The sequence below is a fragment of the Tyto alba genome, unplaced genomic scaffold (assembly GCF_018691265.1).
Source record: "Tyto alba isolate M040663 unplaced genomic scaffold, T.alba_DEE_v4.0 Super-Scaffold_2, whole genome shotgun sequence".
Classification (NCBI taxonomy): domain Eukaryota; kingdom Metazoa; phylum Chordata; class Aves; order Strigiformes; family Tytonidae; genus Tyto; species Tyto alba.
This window is the reverse complement of record NW_024881282.1, coordinates 80,247,459-80,263,826: the sequence shown is the minus strand read 5'-3', so window position 1 is coordinate 80,263,826 and position 16,368 is coordinate 80,247,459. Positions and strand designations below refer to the sequence as shown.

At 36.7% G+C, this 16,368-nt stretch overlaps 1 protein-coding gene across 14 annotated transcripts in view; it reads left to right on the top strand.

The window, feature by feature from the left end:
• The window catches only part of PCLO (piccolo presynaptic cytomatrix protein), a 392,417-nt gene that overhangs the window by 197,815 nt on the left and 178,234 nt on the right, over nucleotides 1-16,368 (top strand). The window lies entirely within an intron of this gene.

Genomic DNA, 16,368 nt, shown 5'->3' with positions numbered 1-16,368 from the left:
TCTCTCCCAGACCAAAAGGACTCTTACAACAAATACGGGTTTTGTTTGCTTGTTTTGGATAACAATAGTTAACAAGAAGTTATGTAAATGTTGAGGGCTGTTTCTTATGGGATCAAAGGAGGCAATTTTGAATAGGGATTACATCAACAGGATTAAAATTTTTCATTTCTGCAGTATTCCTTTTCCTTGAGTAGTAAGATTTCTGATTTCGGAATCAGTCCATTATTTTTAAATAAGAAGAAGAAGTCTTGGCTAAAAAAATGCCTTTGTAATGTAACATGTTCCTGGCCATCTTTTTGTCTAAGTCCATTCTCTTCTGTTGGTTGAAGGATCAGTATCTTATTTGTCAGAGCTCTGGAAGAGTTGCCATTCGATTTCTTCAGCAATTTTCATCTTTTCTGTTCAGTTATCTGTGAATACATGAGTGATCAGTACAGGCTGGATAGAATAAAGAGGGTTTGTTCTCTATATTTGATAATTTGTGGTGCCTTTCAACTGCAGAATTATCTGGTTATACCCTCTAAAGCTCCTGCTGTAAGCAGTGTCTGCAGCTTCATATATTTGTGTGGATATTAAATGCTTCCTGTGCTGTTACTGCTTGGAAAACAGCCCTTGGAAGTTTGAAGGGAAAACTGTAGTCATGGCATTGGCACTCCATATCAACATCATGCCCTAATGCAAGATTAGCGCAGTGGGGGAAACTAGCACAAGCACTAAAGCTCTATGTAGAGGGTTTGGAACAGCATTTTGAAGAACACTGCTCATGAGTTAGAAAGTGTTGGGTTCCACTAGATATTGGAGACTAGGAGTAATATTGTAAAATAACTGTCAGTGTAGGGAAACTATCACTGAGTACAACTATCACTTATTTTATAGATACATATATATTTGATATGAATTGTATACATTGTATGATGGATGATAAATTCTATAAACAGCTAATTGTTTAAAGGCCTTTACAGTAGAGTTTGAACACATAAAGTATTCATTAATGAGACATGGAAACAAAAGGCTTGTACATCATTGTTTATCTTTTTACCTATATGTTTATTACCTTTTTGCCTCAAGCCCAGCTATATTGTTCTTACCAGCATGCAGCCATCAGGCATCAACTAGCCCATGTCTCAAAATACTTAGAGTCTAAATAGATGAGGTGGATGTTTTTATGGAACACGGGGTGCAAGTAGACAAGTACAAGGAAAGTAAAAATCTTCCATGGATATCACATGGGCTGCACTAACTGTCATCATATATGGTGAGGAAGCTGATCTGTAAACCTCCTTTGACCATCATGGCTCCTTTCAGCTCTGATGTTATGTTAAGCAGTCTGTTACACTCTCTCTTTCTGACAGAGTTTTGTTAATTATCTGAGGTTCAGTTAGCGTAGTCTGGGATAAGGTACATGAAATTTAAAGGTAGAAAAGAGATATATGAAAAAAAGAAAATACTTAGAGTGACACAGAAAGTAATCTGATGACCTCATCAACATCTGGAAATATGGGTATAAATTGCTTTTGCAGTTGCTATATCAGTTTCAGTTCTCGATTACTCAGTCCAGTTCTGATGTGAAGGAGGGATCCGCAGTATAAATTCTAAATGATCTCCTAGTTTCCACAACACTTACAGTATTGTCTCCAGCACATCTATGTTTATACCATCTGAGAACATCGTTTTAGGACTGTAGAGTCTTGGAAGCACAGGAAAGAGTGGAGAGTGATTTCTTCTTTTGTACCTTTTGTCACACTGAAAAGTTCTTCCTGAAGGGTATCATACACACAATGTCACTGCTGACAAAGTGTAAACTTTGTGGACATTTTTTCAACTGTAGAACTGGGTTGTTATAGCAACATATCATTGTTATACTTGAGTTTAAATATAGGATCACTTTTGGATTATCCTGCTAAGTGTGAAAGTGAGATGTTTCCTCGACATTAAAATATTTTTGGCACTGGGACTGTTTTTCATTCTTTGTACAGTGCCCACATGAACTAAGGTCCATGTCTGCTAATTCTCTGTGTGCTCCTTTTGTGCTTCCTGACTGGAGAGCTCCTAATTGCTTAATTATAAAAAGGAAAGGTAGAAGGGATCAGTTATGCAATTCAAAACAATGAAGTTCAGTGCAGAAGAACTTGTGAAACAGCTCACTCTGGAAAAGAGAATTTACTAGACCTAAACATAAAAGAATAAAATGGAAATGAAAGATTGATCTGTCACTACCTTAGGAAAATGGAGTGTGCATGCATATGAATATTTTTTTGCATGGATGAATATCCCATCATTTTTTTAATAGTTCTTGTTTCAGGGTTATGTCTTTGTCTGCAATCATAAAGATTGTAGGTGAGAAGGGTGTGCATGAGTTCATGGATATTTCACAGGCTTATTTTTATAACAGTTTATCAGAAAAGTTGATCCTTATGCAATCACTGGGACTAAAAGGGTAAGAATAAAATTAGTCTCTTTCTAAGGATTACAATGAAAGGTAACTTGTCCTTCAGGCAGTGCACTTCCATCATTCATGTGCTTCTTCCATTGAAAAATATATTTACTACAACATTTCAAGAAACAAGACTATGGAGACTATGACTAAGATGATTAAATTATGTCTCTGTGTTTTAGAACTGCTGCATTAAATATAACTTTATTCTTTAATGCACCTTTTATAGGAAGTTATTACAATGATTTATCTAATGTAGTATAAGTGAAAGGCTGAAAAATAACTTGGCAGCTAATTACAGAATAATAAGTATCCAGATAATATTGCTTTCAGTGATGGCACATTTAATTTTCAAGTAACAAGTTATATGTTTACATTACATTTTCATTTACTGTTTATCATAGTCGTTGCCTCTATATGAACACTTGAATGAACATAGATGGTGACTTCCTATTAATCCAAAGTAAAAGTATTGCTTTTCATTATGTTCACTTTCGCAGTTCTTACGTGCTGTACATTTCTGTGATATATATTAGTAAACAAGTGTAGTTGTTTCAGGGAAAAATTGTGAGCTACAGGCTGTCAGCACCTAAAAAAAGTTGTGGAAGCCACCCATCTGAAATTGATACTTCACAAAGATACCTAATTTTCCTGTTTTGTGTGCTTTGTGCCACTTGAGCTCCCAGTGCCACTGAGCTCCCCGGCACCGACTTTGATAGAATGTCCTGCAGTCCAGCAGGGTAGGATTCCACAGCATGTAAAGCCATAGCCATGGTTTCCATGAGGGCACTGGCAAGTGTTAGTAGAGTGGAGATTGAAATTTTTCCATTCAGCAGCAAGAAAAAATTGTGATTACATGTCTAGTTTAATAAAGAAATAGCTTTACACAGGTACATGGCAGAATCAAGCCACATGTCAGTCACTTTGGCACTTGTACACATTGCATATCTGTAATCAAAGGTGGAAGTTGTCTCCCTTTTGCCTTTGGATGCAAAACGCCTGCTCAACTAAACTGAAGTAAATTACAAAAGATCTTGCACATGAACTGTCATACACATATAACATCTACAACTAAGCAGTGCATAAAGACTCAGCAGAAGTGTTTGTATTGGTGAAACTAATGCAAAGACACGTCTGTCAACAGCCTGTCAGCTTCAGGGTAGAAATCGCACATTTAAACTTCAACACTTAGAACAAATTCTATCTGTTATTAAGAGAGTTAACAGAGACTTTTCTTAAATTTTTCATCTGATGTGAGTTGCTGCAATTGTAAGGCAAATACAGTTCAAATCTGCATACTACAGTAAAAAAAGATAATGATTTCAAGCAAAATCCCAAAAGATTGTTTCTTTATTTAGGTAAGAATTGCACTATTTCATCTGTTGCTGTAGTAAGAGCAGAAGTGATTTTATACTGATTTTAAAAGTGCAAATTTCCTTAAAGGACATACATTTAAAAGTAATTAAAATAAAGCACATTAAGCAGTGTTTTATCTTAAGTGATATTCTAAAGTTTTCAACTTTAAAACTGAAGGTTAGGACTTCAGTGATTTGGGCTATCCTTTGCTGTGTCAGACCTCCGGTACATCTGGGCACTAAAGAGAGGAAACAGGGTAGTTGATCCCAGTGGAATTAAAATCTTCCATATATTATATCCATGATGTTTTGCTTGTTTATTCAGGGCTAAGCCAATCATCAGACTTGTGTGACACTGAGGAATGTTCTGCTTGGGTAATGAGTGGAGATAAAGAGTAGGGATAATTACCTGGTTTCGAGTTGGGTATTTGTTACCTTCCTCAGAAGCAAGGGGAAGGTTCTTTCTTAGTGTCATGCCAGAATTTCAGGTAACAGATTTCTGCTATTGGAGCACAGGACATTGTTGTTTCCCCTGGTTTCTTGTTATTTAGGCCTACTTCCAGATAAAAGGGGTTAGTACTTTGTTATAGCTCTTACTGTAAAATATTCAGAAGTGTTTTCTGGTCTGAGAAATAGGTGGTCACATATTTGTAACTGCAAAATAATTAATTCAGTGCCTTACATTTTCCATTTTAGTCCTGTGAACTGGTCCAGAAAAAAGGAATAACATTTTGTTTTCTGTAAAAATTATATTTCATTATAAAGGAGCCATTATCTCTTGCAGAAACAGCTGCTATTTGGTTTTAAGACAAACTTGTGTTGAGTGAGGAACCATCTTTGGCAGTATGATGTTAGATTAACCTAGATTTAAAATGCAAGGTTTGTTTTTCCTTTGCTTCTATGTGATGTCTGTGGGGTGTGGTTTAATGAAACACTTCAGGCACTGGTGACATCTGGTCCTTCATTTTGGCCATTCATATACCAGTCTTAAAGAACAGTCTAGGAGCAGCCTGATTTGCATGATTCATTTAGTTTGCATGAAGTTTTTGAACCGCATACCTGGGTCTGTCTGAAGGTATGTTACCACACTTAGCAGTAGGCTAAGTCACCAGGTCTGATGAGGTACACGAGTTGCTACATCCCTGAACAAGTCTCCTGCAGCTTCATAAGAGACTGGTTCATTGCTAAATGGGAAAAAGACCTTATTTTAAAATTGAACTCAGACCAGCAATCCAGAGTAGCTGCAAATGTACCTACTCAGTTCCTTTTGTGCTTGAATGTCAAGTCACACACTTTTTTATGTGTTTCAAACAAGTTCACTGGAAACTAAATTGAAAAGAGGATCTCACTCATATCTAGAAACATTTCTATACAATCTTATCCCTGTGTAAATAGTAAAATAGGATTTGCCTATCTTCTTGTTTCATTATGTGGGTTTAGCTGGATTTAAGGTTGCTTTTTCCACCGGTGGTCTGAATTATTTAGAATTTAGAGTACTGTTAACATTTCAAGCTACTGCTTCCTGTGCCGTATTTGAAATCATTTGGAATAACAATTATGTGCCTCAAATGAGGCATCTTTTTTCCATCTGTCAAATATTCAAAACAAAAAAAAACTGCCCCACATTTGGTCAACATATCACATAAACATTGTTCTCTAAAGCACATTTAACTAGGTCAGCCTGTCTTGCCTGATACTTTTAAATTAGTTGATTTCACACCTTCTCTATTCAACCAAGGGACATTCATGCATAATAGAAAATTATTATGGTGTTCACTCTTTTGCTTTTCAAAGGGGATCCTTAACAATCTTTTATAAAGCATGAGATTTAAGGCAGAGTTGACAAAAAGCCTAGGTATTCTGTCACTTGGGTCTTCTCTCACCTGCTGTCAGTTTATCCATCTTCCTTTTAAGCCAGCTCTCCTATACACAGTAAAAAACTGCCCCTGGCCACAAATCCCATCCCTCACTCTTTTATCTTCCATAAAAGACAAAGAATGAAGGTACAATATCTTTCCACTCATTTCCAGCTGACTTGGTTATCTTGGTTATCCATTTTAGGAATACTTTGAGTTTTGGGTGTGTAGAGGCCAATATCATGTTCCCTGCTTTAAAGTAATACAGTACAGCCTATAAATGTATACAGCAGAAACAAGCAGGCACAGAAGAATGATAGAGGGGCACATACCAACCAGCAAGTTTTAGCCTACTTCATCTGTGTTTTGCCTTAAACTCTCGTCTCCTATCAAGCCATGGATTATTGTAATTAGTCTGAATAAAAAGTAGGAGAGTAAAATTTATACTAGTGTAATTGCCTAACTGAACTCAAAAGAGTTTCTTTCACATGTTCTACTGATAATTTTGGCTTTCTGCATTTTACTCTGTCCAGTCTTTTTTGAGCAGCTATGACTGAAGCACAGGAAAATCATATTGTACTGAGCAAATGAACATACGTTGTCCAAGAGGAGCAGAAGACCAATGTCTATAAAATCTTCCCTAGAAAGGAAGCACTTACTGTGCTATGTTAGCAAGTTGTTTGGTACAATAAAAGCTGAACAATAGATCAAAGTAGCTGATGCTAAAATATCTGCAAGTATACTCTGTTGTTGTTCAAAAGGAGCCAGTCAGTGCTTTGGGATGGTATTCCCTACTGGGATCTGAGCATATTTGAGATAGATAGATTTAGGATGGAGCTTCCTATATAGTTTTCTCCAGAAGGAATATAGTTTGCATGCATGAAAACCTCCCTGCAAACTGTAGCAATGTTCACTAACTAGAGAAAACCAATTTGTTCTTGTCAAAGTAGTCCAAACTTCATCTCATAACAAAATGTAAGCTTTAATTTCAACACTTTTTTTCCCATCATTTTAATAAAATATTTCTAAGTTTGTAAAATATTGTCCTGATCAGCCAAATGTGATTTAATGTTGCTTGGAAATGATCCAATACTGGCAAAAATCCATGATAGCTCATAAGTCCTATATGAAGCTTACTAAAAAAAAACACCCAAAACTTATCATCAGATATAATTAAATACAACAAAATATTCAGAACAGTAAAAAGGTGTTCTGTATAGGTCTTCAGTCTCTACTGTGTGAATGGTTACTTTCCTCTGCATATGAGGCATCTAGGATGCTCCTTTAACATGAATCAGTGCATTTAAAATTCTCCTTGCTTTTTGTTTAGAAACTGTTTTGGATATGCCAGTATCGAGATAATTATTCTGTGCAATCAATTCCTTAGAATTTAGAGGGGACCATCTCCATTAAATTCTGATACCTGCCATACTTTCTACAGAGAAATATTTGTCCTGGAGATAAATTTATTTTTAGCATATGAGCTACTAAAAATTTCAAACCTCTACATTTTTCCCTAAAGTATGAAAAATACCTGCAGAGCTAGATATGGCCCACATGATCACCCCAAAAATTAAAAAAAAAAAAAAAAAAAAAAAGGTGAAATTAAGGTAGCCAGTAATCTTTGGTCTAGATGTGTGTTGTTAATACTCATCACTGCATTATTAACTTCATAAATCATCTACCATAGCTCTGAAGTTTTACTTCTCATCTCTAGAAATACTGGTTAATCCAGATTCTTGTCATGCTTCCAGTGTTCCAAATTGCAGTGTAGGCTACTAATACCTAACAGGTATTTTGCGGTTTAAATTAATAAGGCTTTCCTGTATTAGAACTAACTTTACATCAGTTCTGATCTTCAGAATCCTTCTATCCAGGCATTGGTTTTATGAGTCAGTGATTTAATATTAAAAATAATTTGTTAAGATAAATAACTGTATTTACAGTTACAAATTAAGCTAGGTGCAGTTATCTGGGTTTACATATTGATGCTGCAAAATCAAAAATAGTATGAAATATGAGAAAAATAGTCCTTTCAATTGTACATCCTTACTTTCTTACTCCAGCACAATATTACTTATTGATAAACTAATATTTTTGCAATTACTGTTTTTTAATGGAAGTTCATTTTCCATCTGCCAGCTGGAAGTAGATATCTTAGGTTAAATTTGTCACTGTCAAACTGGAAGGCAGTTTTAAGTGGGTCAGACAGGAGTTTGTCATAGGCATGACTCTTTAATAACTCAGTTGCAATTTAAAATATGGACAAAGCACTCATACAGCATCTGCAGATCAATATAAGAAACACAATTACTTTGGAAAGCAGAATTGCAATTCAGAGCAGTGCTCCAAAATCAAATTCAGTAATGATACAGACACTACAGGTACAAAAGAAAAAAGAAATATTCAGAAATACAACTGTTTAGGTGATAGCAGTACTGAAATTGTTCAGGTGTAGTAGCAAAAGTTCAGACTTAATATGACTTAGAAATATTAAGTGCTTGCAAAAAAGAGCAGTGAAGTTTTTGGGAAATGCTGAAAACTTGTGCATGTGTAAGATATGTTATAATTGTTATACTCAGTGGTTGGTGAGACTTCAGCTATAACAATACGTGCAGTTTAGGTCAGCACCACCTAAGAGTTAGTGAGACCAAAAAAATTTAAAGTTGAGCAAAAGAGAAAGCATAAAAGATTTAGACAAGAAGACATAGGTTAAAAGGCTGAAGGATTTGGCTGTGTTGATCTAGAGAGGAGACCAAAGCTGAACAAGATAAGTGTCTTTCACTGAGTTAAAAGTAATTATAAATAGGACAGTTAGTAACCACTCTTCACATCCAGTGGAGGCAGGAAGTGGATTATCTCAGTTTGTGGCTTGGTATATTTAGTAGATATGAACAAAAACTTTATAACTGCTATAGCACAAATGCCTTAGAATCAATATATTTTAGTGAAACTGTGTTATATCTGAGTATTAGAAATAACATAAAGGGATAGATAGCCTACATGACTGATTTCCCTTCCAGGCCAAGAATATCTTGAGCAGTATGAGTTATATCATTATCTTTAAAAATTGAATTCTAAAATTAAGTACAACTTTCTTTAGTATTCGTAGCTCTTCTGACACATTATCATCTGCATCATTGCTGTTAATTTGTATTGATACAGCATCTGTCACAGATTACTCAAGTAAACTAACCACTTAGGCCATACAGGGTTCTTTCTATAATCTAAATTACCTCAGTGATACAGTCTTTATTTAAAAGGTAGAAAGCTGAGACAAAATGGTCCATAAAGTCCATAATCAAATAGCCTAAATGCCACCTGTCTTGTTCCTTCTATCCCTTAGTTGAAGTAGCATTTATTCACCATTTTACTTTCCTCTCTTTACATTTCTCTTCTGACACCTAGAGAGGTCTAGCATCTTCCTTGAATAACACAAGGACATAGGCTACCGAGTTAAGATATGAAGAACTGGAAAGATCGTGTTTAATGTTAGATATTGGTGGTGTAAAATCACACCTGACCTGATCACTGTACATTCCTGTTACAGTCTGAAGGCAGAAGTATTCCAAGGGAACAAAAGTTCATGTACTTATTTTATATTTGTACTTTAAAATATGATTAATCCCACCTGTTTCTCCATTGACTACAAAGAGGCTCTAGATGACTGAGACTGCTACTGGTGAGGTGAATCCCAAGGTCTCTTGAAGAGCCTGTCTTTGGAATCTTCTATGTTCTTATTATCTGATTTTTGTCATTAAAAACAGTGGATTATTTGCTTATGTACTAGTTTCCTTTTATCAGTTTTGCACAGCAAAATTTACAATTCAGTTAAAGTTGGGACTGATTAGAAGTTGTTTTATAGGTGCTAAAGCTCAATTAAAAAAAAAAAAAAAAAAAGTAATGTTCATTTAATTCACTGAAATACCGTTTTAAAAAAATTGTCTTTCCAATAGTTTCCAGTGTCTCCCATCATGCTTTTAAGGTGAATGACTGCTGACAGATGAGCATCATAGTACAGCCAAACCTCTTATTTACAGAACAAGGTTGGCTTTGTTGACACCAATTGAGATTTTCAGAAGCTATCAGGTCAACAGTTCTCAAATCTGACCTGGAGTGACAGAGATTGTTTTTCCTTTGTGCTTATCTTCTCAGTTCAGTTTCTCCAAATAAGTTCCACTTTTGTTACCAAGGAGTAAACACTAGTAAACGTTTTCAGAAACTCAGTGCTTACAGTCTCTTCATCTAGAATGAAGATATGAGACAGGAGTTAACAGTGGCCAGTTTGCTCAGTGCTGTGATACCTTATCCATTTACAAACTCCAAATACAGGGGTAAATCTGAAATACTGTCACAGAATATGGCTTAGACATCTCTCTGAAACTTATGCTGAGCCTGAAATTTCTCTTTTTGTATTTCTCCTCTCCCTCTGTATGAGATTACAGAGGAAGCCTGTCTTTTGGCTCTCCTCCTCCAGAACTTGCATTTTGTACAGAATGAATTCAGGTCTCAGTTCAATTTCTGTTCACATTCTCCATCTGTCCATATCTCCCTCTAATCTCCTTGCTAAACCCTACTTCTGTTTCCCAGACGGTCTCTCTTTGACACCTTCTCTCATCCAATCTAAGTGGTTCCTATCAAAATACAGCTTTCATTATCTCACCTTACTCACTTTGCAAGCTGTTTGCTAATGCCAAATCCAGCTCAAGCATCAAGTCTGCTGGTGCTCTTACACTGCCTGGCAAGCCTTTTCCCTGGTGTAGGATCATAAATGGCAAACAGGCTAAATGGGCTGGCCATTAACTGTAAGTAAAGGCAGGGTTTGAAATTAAATAACTAGTATGGAGGAAGGCCTGAAGGAGGATTAAATGATGGGGATTTCCTCAGCGTGTGTGAGATGAGTTTAATATTCCTGATTTTTCTAAATCTGGATAACTGCTTTCTATAGACAGTCAGCATTTGCCAGAGGTAAAAAGACAGTCAGGAAGAGTGATGGACAGCGTGAACTAGAATGAGAGTTATCCACCTAAAGTTTAAGACTAATATAGGGAAGAATAATTTGAGATTCAGTGTTTATTTTCAACTGCTGTATAACACTAATAATACACAGTGACATAAGCCTTGGGAAATCATAAGGTAGTTTGAAAGTAATATTTACTTCATATGCTTGTGAAGCACATATTCTATAACCTCTTTCATAGTTGTGTTTTTTCTCTATATATATAAGATGGTAACAGTGAAATGAAATTGTGGTTCTTGTCTGAGTTAAAGTTGCAACCAATGACTGTCGTCTTCAGAAATTTTACCATCTGGGTTAATCACATCATATTGATACTCCTTTTATGATTCCTAAGGTATAATCCACAGCAGAAATATCATGGGCTTCTAGGAAGAATGGAAAGGAATCAGTGAGTTTGTCTTTTGCTCATTTGATCAGTGATGTAGTAGTATAGAGAGTTTTATAGTAATGCCTCCAGATATTTCTTTAGGAAGTAGAAGTCATTCTTTTGACAGCAGTAGTGTAGGCTGCTCCAAGTCCTTATGTTCGTACAGCCTGTTTGAACATTGCTTGTCTGAGAGAACCGTAACCCAGGCAGAGGAACTCATTTTTATCACTTTTTTCCATTTCTTTACTTGTCCCAAGAGCTCACCAAAGAAAACAAAAAGTTTGGACAATGTTATAAAATAATATTTTAACCGTATATATATATATATGAAAAATATGTAAAACAGCAAATGGATTTTCTGGAGGGTATTTTGCAAACATGACTGACAGTACTTTTCATCTCTGCAACACTGGAGTTATGGAACATTTTTGCCTACATTGAAGCTTTTATTTAATAAAAATAAATACTGTAGTCCTTACTCTCACACCTTCTACAGCATCTTGGCAGTAAGTCCATCAGAATGTTGGTGCCTGTATTATGTTTTTCAAACATTAGCTAGCTAAAGTCCTCAGACATCACAGTGACTGAGAAAAGGATCACCAACAAATTAGATTGGGAAAGTCATGTTGAAGTTATGTAGTCCACCTCCACCTCAAAACTGAGCTAATTTTGATGTTAAATCAGATGACTAGAGGGCTTCTCCAGTTAGTTGTGAAAATCTCCATGGATGGAGATTTCACTGTCTCTCTGGGTATTCCATTCTGGGACTTCACAGCTCTCGTGGTAAGGAATGCTTAATTTCCCTTATGCAATTTGTGCCATTTGTCCTTCACTCTGAATCTCTTAGAAGAATCTGAGTCTGTCTTTTCATTACTGCTGCATTTGAGAGTTGAAGATGGCAATTATCTGTTTTTTCCAAGCTAATGAAGCTCCGTTCCCTTAACATCTATTCACAGAATCATAGAATAGTTTAGGGTCGAAAAGACGTTTAAGATCATTGAGTCCAACTGTTAAACTATCACTGCCAAGTCCACCACTAAACCATGTCCTTAAACATGACATTTCCATGTCTTTTAAATACCTTAAAGGATAGTGACTCAAACACTTCCCTAGGCAGCCTGTCCCAATGCCTGACAATTTTTTCATGAATAAATTTTACCTAATATCCAATCTGAACCTCCCCTGGCACAACTTAAGGCCATATCTTCTTGTCTTCTCACTTTGTTACTAGGGAGAAGAGACAGACACCCAACTCTACAACCTCCTTTCAGACAGTTGTAGAGAGCAGTAAGGTCTCCCCTGAGTCTCCTTTTCTCCAGACTAAACAACCCCAGTTCCCTCAGCCACTCCTCATAAGACTCGTGCTCCAGACCCTTCACCAGCTTCGTTGACCTTTGGACATGCTCCATTAGCTCAGTGTCTTTCTTTTAGTGAGGGGCCCAAAACTGAAAACAATATTTGAGGTGCGGACTCACGAGTGCCGAGTACAGGGGGACAATCACTTCCCTAGTCCCACTGGCCACACTACTTCTGATACAAGCCAGGATGCCATTGGCCTTCTTGGCCATCTGGGCACACTGCTGGCTCATATTCAGGTGGCTGTTGACCAACACCCCCAGATCGTTTTCTGCCAGGCGGCTTTCCAGCCACTCTTCCCCAAGCCTGTAGTGTTGTGTGGTGATGTTGTGACCCAAGTGCAGAACCTGGCACTGAGCTTTGTTGAACCTCATACAGTTGGCCTTGGCTCATCAATCCAGCCTGTCCAGATCTCTCTGTAGAGCCTTCCAACCCTCAAACAGATCAACACTCCTCCCCAACTTGCCCAATCTGCAAACTTCCCGAGGGTTCACTTGCTCCCCTCATCCAGATTGCTGATAAAAATATTAACCAGAACTGGCCTCAATACTGAGTCCTGGGGAACACCACTTGTGACCGTCCACCAAATGGATTTAAATCCATTCACCACAACTCTTTGGGCCCAGCCATCCAGCCATTTTTTTAACCAGTGAATAGTACATCCATCCAAGCCATAAGCAGCCAGCTTCTCCAGGAGAATGCTGTGGGAAATGGTGTCAAAAATCTTTACTAAAGTCCAGATATACAATATCCACAGCCTTTCCCTCAACCATTAAGTGGTTCACCTTGTCACAGAAGGAACTCAGGTTAGTCAAGCAGGACCTGCCTTTCATAAACCCATGCTGAGTCGGCCTGATGACCTGGTTGTCCTGTAGATGCTGAGTGATGGCACTCAAGATGATCTGCTCCATAACCTTTCCTGGCACCAAGGTCAGACTGACAGGTCTGTAGTTCCCTGGATCTTCCTTCTGGCCCTTCTTATAGATGGGCATCACATTTGACAACTTCCAGTCAACTGGGACCTCCCTGGTTAGCCAGGACTGCTGGTAAATGATGGAAAATTACTTGATGAGCCCTTCTGCTGTCTCCCACAGTGCCCTTGGGTGGATCCCACCTGGCCTCATAGACTTGCATATGTCTAAGTGGTGCAGCAGTTCAGTAACCATTTCCCCTTGGATTATGGGGTCTTTATTCTTCTCTCCATCCCTGTCTTTCAGCTCAGGGTGGTGGGTACCTGAAAAGCAATTGGTCTTGCTATGAAAGACTGAGGCAAAGAAGACATTAAGTACCTCAGCCTTTTCCTTATAGAACAGCCACGCTTCTCAAGCCCTGACCATCTTATTGGGCCTGTATTGGGCTCTCTAGCCAAGATTTTTAATGCTTTAGGTGGATATAAAACAGGATGGGAAGAGTATGGAAGCCTCTCCCAAGTTCTGCTCTTCTAGTTAGCTTTGTTGTTCTCATTAGCTCAAGTGCAGTGACACTCGGACTACTGTACTGCTTCCCTTCAGAAGCAAATTATGTTCCCTCAAGCACTTCCTGTGCAGCTGTATAAAGAAATACACAGTACAGCTCAGGAAACACTAGCCTATGCCCCCCATTAAGCTCTCAATCCCGGTAATTAGGTTAGAGTAATTTCGAAAATTGCTGGATTTTTTTTTTTTTTTATTTTTTGCCACTGAAACCTCCTCCTTTTTTTTCTACATTTTTTCTTTAATACACTGAAGTTTTGTGAAATCATCCTTTCATAATAAAAACTAGTATCTATATATAGGCATATTATGCATAGATGATACATAAATTCTGAGATACTAGCATATCGATGTCTGTCATCATTAAGAGAGAAGATCTATCATAAATGCATTGTGGATTTTTAACTGATAGATTAGAAGAAGCCTCTTTCATTCCCATGTTATGGAAAACTAGTATTGAAAATAAAGATCCTCCAAATCCAGTGATTTTATTCTGCAAAGTATCTCTATGACAGATGCCCTTCAAAAATATGACCTAAAAACTATTTTCATATTTTGTACAAAATAATAAAAAGCTACAATTGAAGCATAAGTGATTGAGAACTGCCAAAACACTTCTAAGTTACAGCGCCATCCCACATTCAAGCTGGCACTCATTAATGTCTTTTTATTTTGGAATGAATATCTTTGAATAAGATTTTTAGACTCTTAATGTTGAAATCTTTTTATCTATTTTGGAAGAATTTTTATTTTTTTTTTAACAATTTTTAAGTGAATGTCTCTATTACTGTAGCTCTCTATTTTCTTGCAGAACAGTGACTTTGGGACGAGAATGGTTTTCATTCCTATTTCTATTTTATTTTACAAATTCTTCAAAGATTCTTGAGGTGTATGACCTTTGGTCTTGAAGAAATACTAAGGTTTTCCTTTACTACTCAGTATCAATTAAACAAATAGTTTTGTGTACCGATAAAGATCCATTTTTCAAACCCTGTTGAAATAGAAAAGTTTGTTTATAATCCATAAATATCATATCCAAGTAACAGGAGAGCAATGTTTGTTAGAAGATGTCATACATTCTATGAATTTAAAATTTTAATAATAAATATATCATAATATACCTGCATTTTAAGGCAGATAAAATTTAAGGTAAATTATTAAGGTATAACTAAAGGAAAAAAAAAGGAAGTAATAAAATTGATCATAGTTTTTTTCTGTCTTCCCTAATGACCTGCTTGTGTTCTTAATGTAGAAAGCTGAGTATAAGGCAGAAAATAAATGAAGAAGGAAATGATCACCTCATTTCTCTTTCTATTGCTTATTACTTCCCCAGTCATTCACATCCAGTTCACATTGGATATGCACGTTCCTATTTTCTTTGGCCTTTGTATCCCCTCTAGCCATTCTTCAAACTTCTGTTGGTCCTTTTCCTTCTCCCCGTTCTTTCTTGCTCTCATTTAATAATTGTATTCTTTTCTCCTTCTTTTTATATTTCCTTATGTCACTTCTTTTATATTTTCACCATTGAATCATTACTTTTAAGTCTATTTGCTGGCTTCATGAATCATACCTCATTAATAGCTACAGCAGTCTCTGGCAGTGTTTGGTTAGCCAAATTGCCACCTTAACCACCAAGGATAGGAATGTTACTAGGGAAGGGGCACAAGAGAAATGCCATCAAATGGGTCAAGCTCAAAAAGAAACTTCAAAACATGTTACTTTAAAAATAAATGAGGGAAAATGAGAAGTTGCGTGGGTCCAAGAAAACAGGTATCTGTCCAGCTTGTGATAAAACCCAAGAAGTATTATATAGAGAACTTTGGCTATAGAGAATTTAGCTGAATAACTAGAAGTCTTATATTAATGTTTCACTTCATGCAAGATAATGCATATTAACAGTTCCTTAACAGTACTAGACTTACTCCCCCATTAATCTACATACTGGTTTCAGCAGCAAAATTGTGTCTGCTGCAGTTTCCCTGCTTATTGTGGTGTGCAGGCACAACTGAGGATGCATGAAGACAAATGTGCAGTAGTAGGAGAGAAGGAAATAACTTTAAATGGGAATTGCTTGTGAACCCTTTGTGATCTATTAGAACGGCTTAAGTTCAGATCTGAGTATGCCCACTGACTTTTAAAGCATTAGAAGCTTGTGGTTATATCTCAGGGACTGTTGTGGAAGATATTAACTAGGTAACTCTTATAAAGCGCTCTGAAGTTAATGGTACACGGTTAATTCAGAGAGCAGTGGGTCATGTTTTGAGAAAATTAGAATGACTTTTTTTTTCTCTGAACTGTTTATAGTATATAGTAGTTTCACTATTTCCAGTATGAGGAAGCTTTTTTGTACTTTCTTTAACATAAAATCTCTCAATTCTGATTATTATAAAAAATTGAATGCCCAAATAGATGACTTGTGGGGAACAGGGAGAAAGGTTATTCATTTAAATGACTGAAATAGTGCCACTGGAAATGTTCTCACAGAAAATATCCTTTAAATCTGAATTT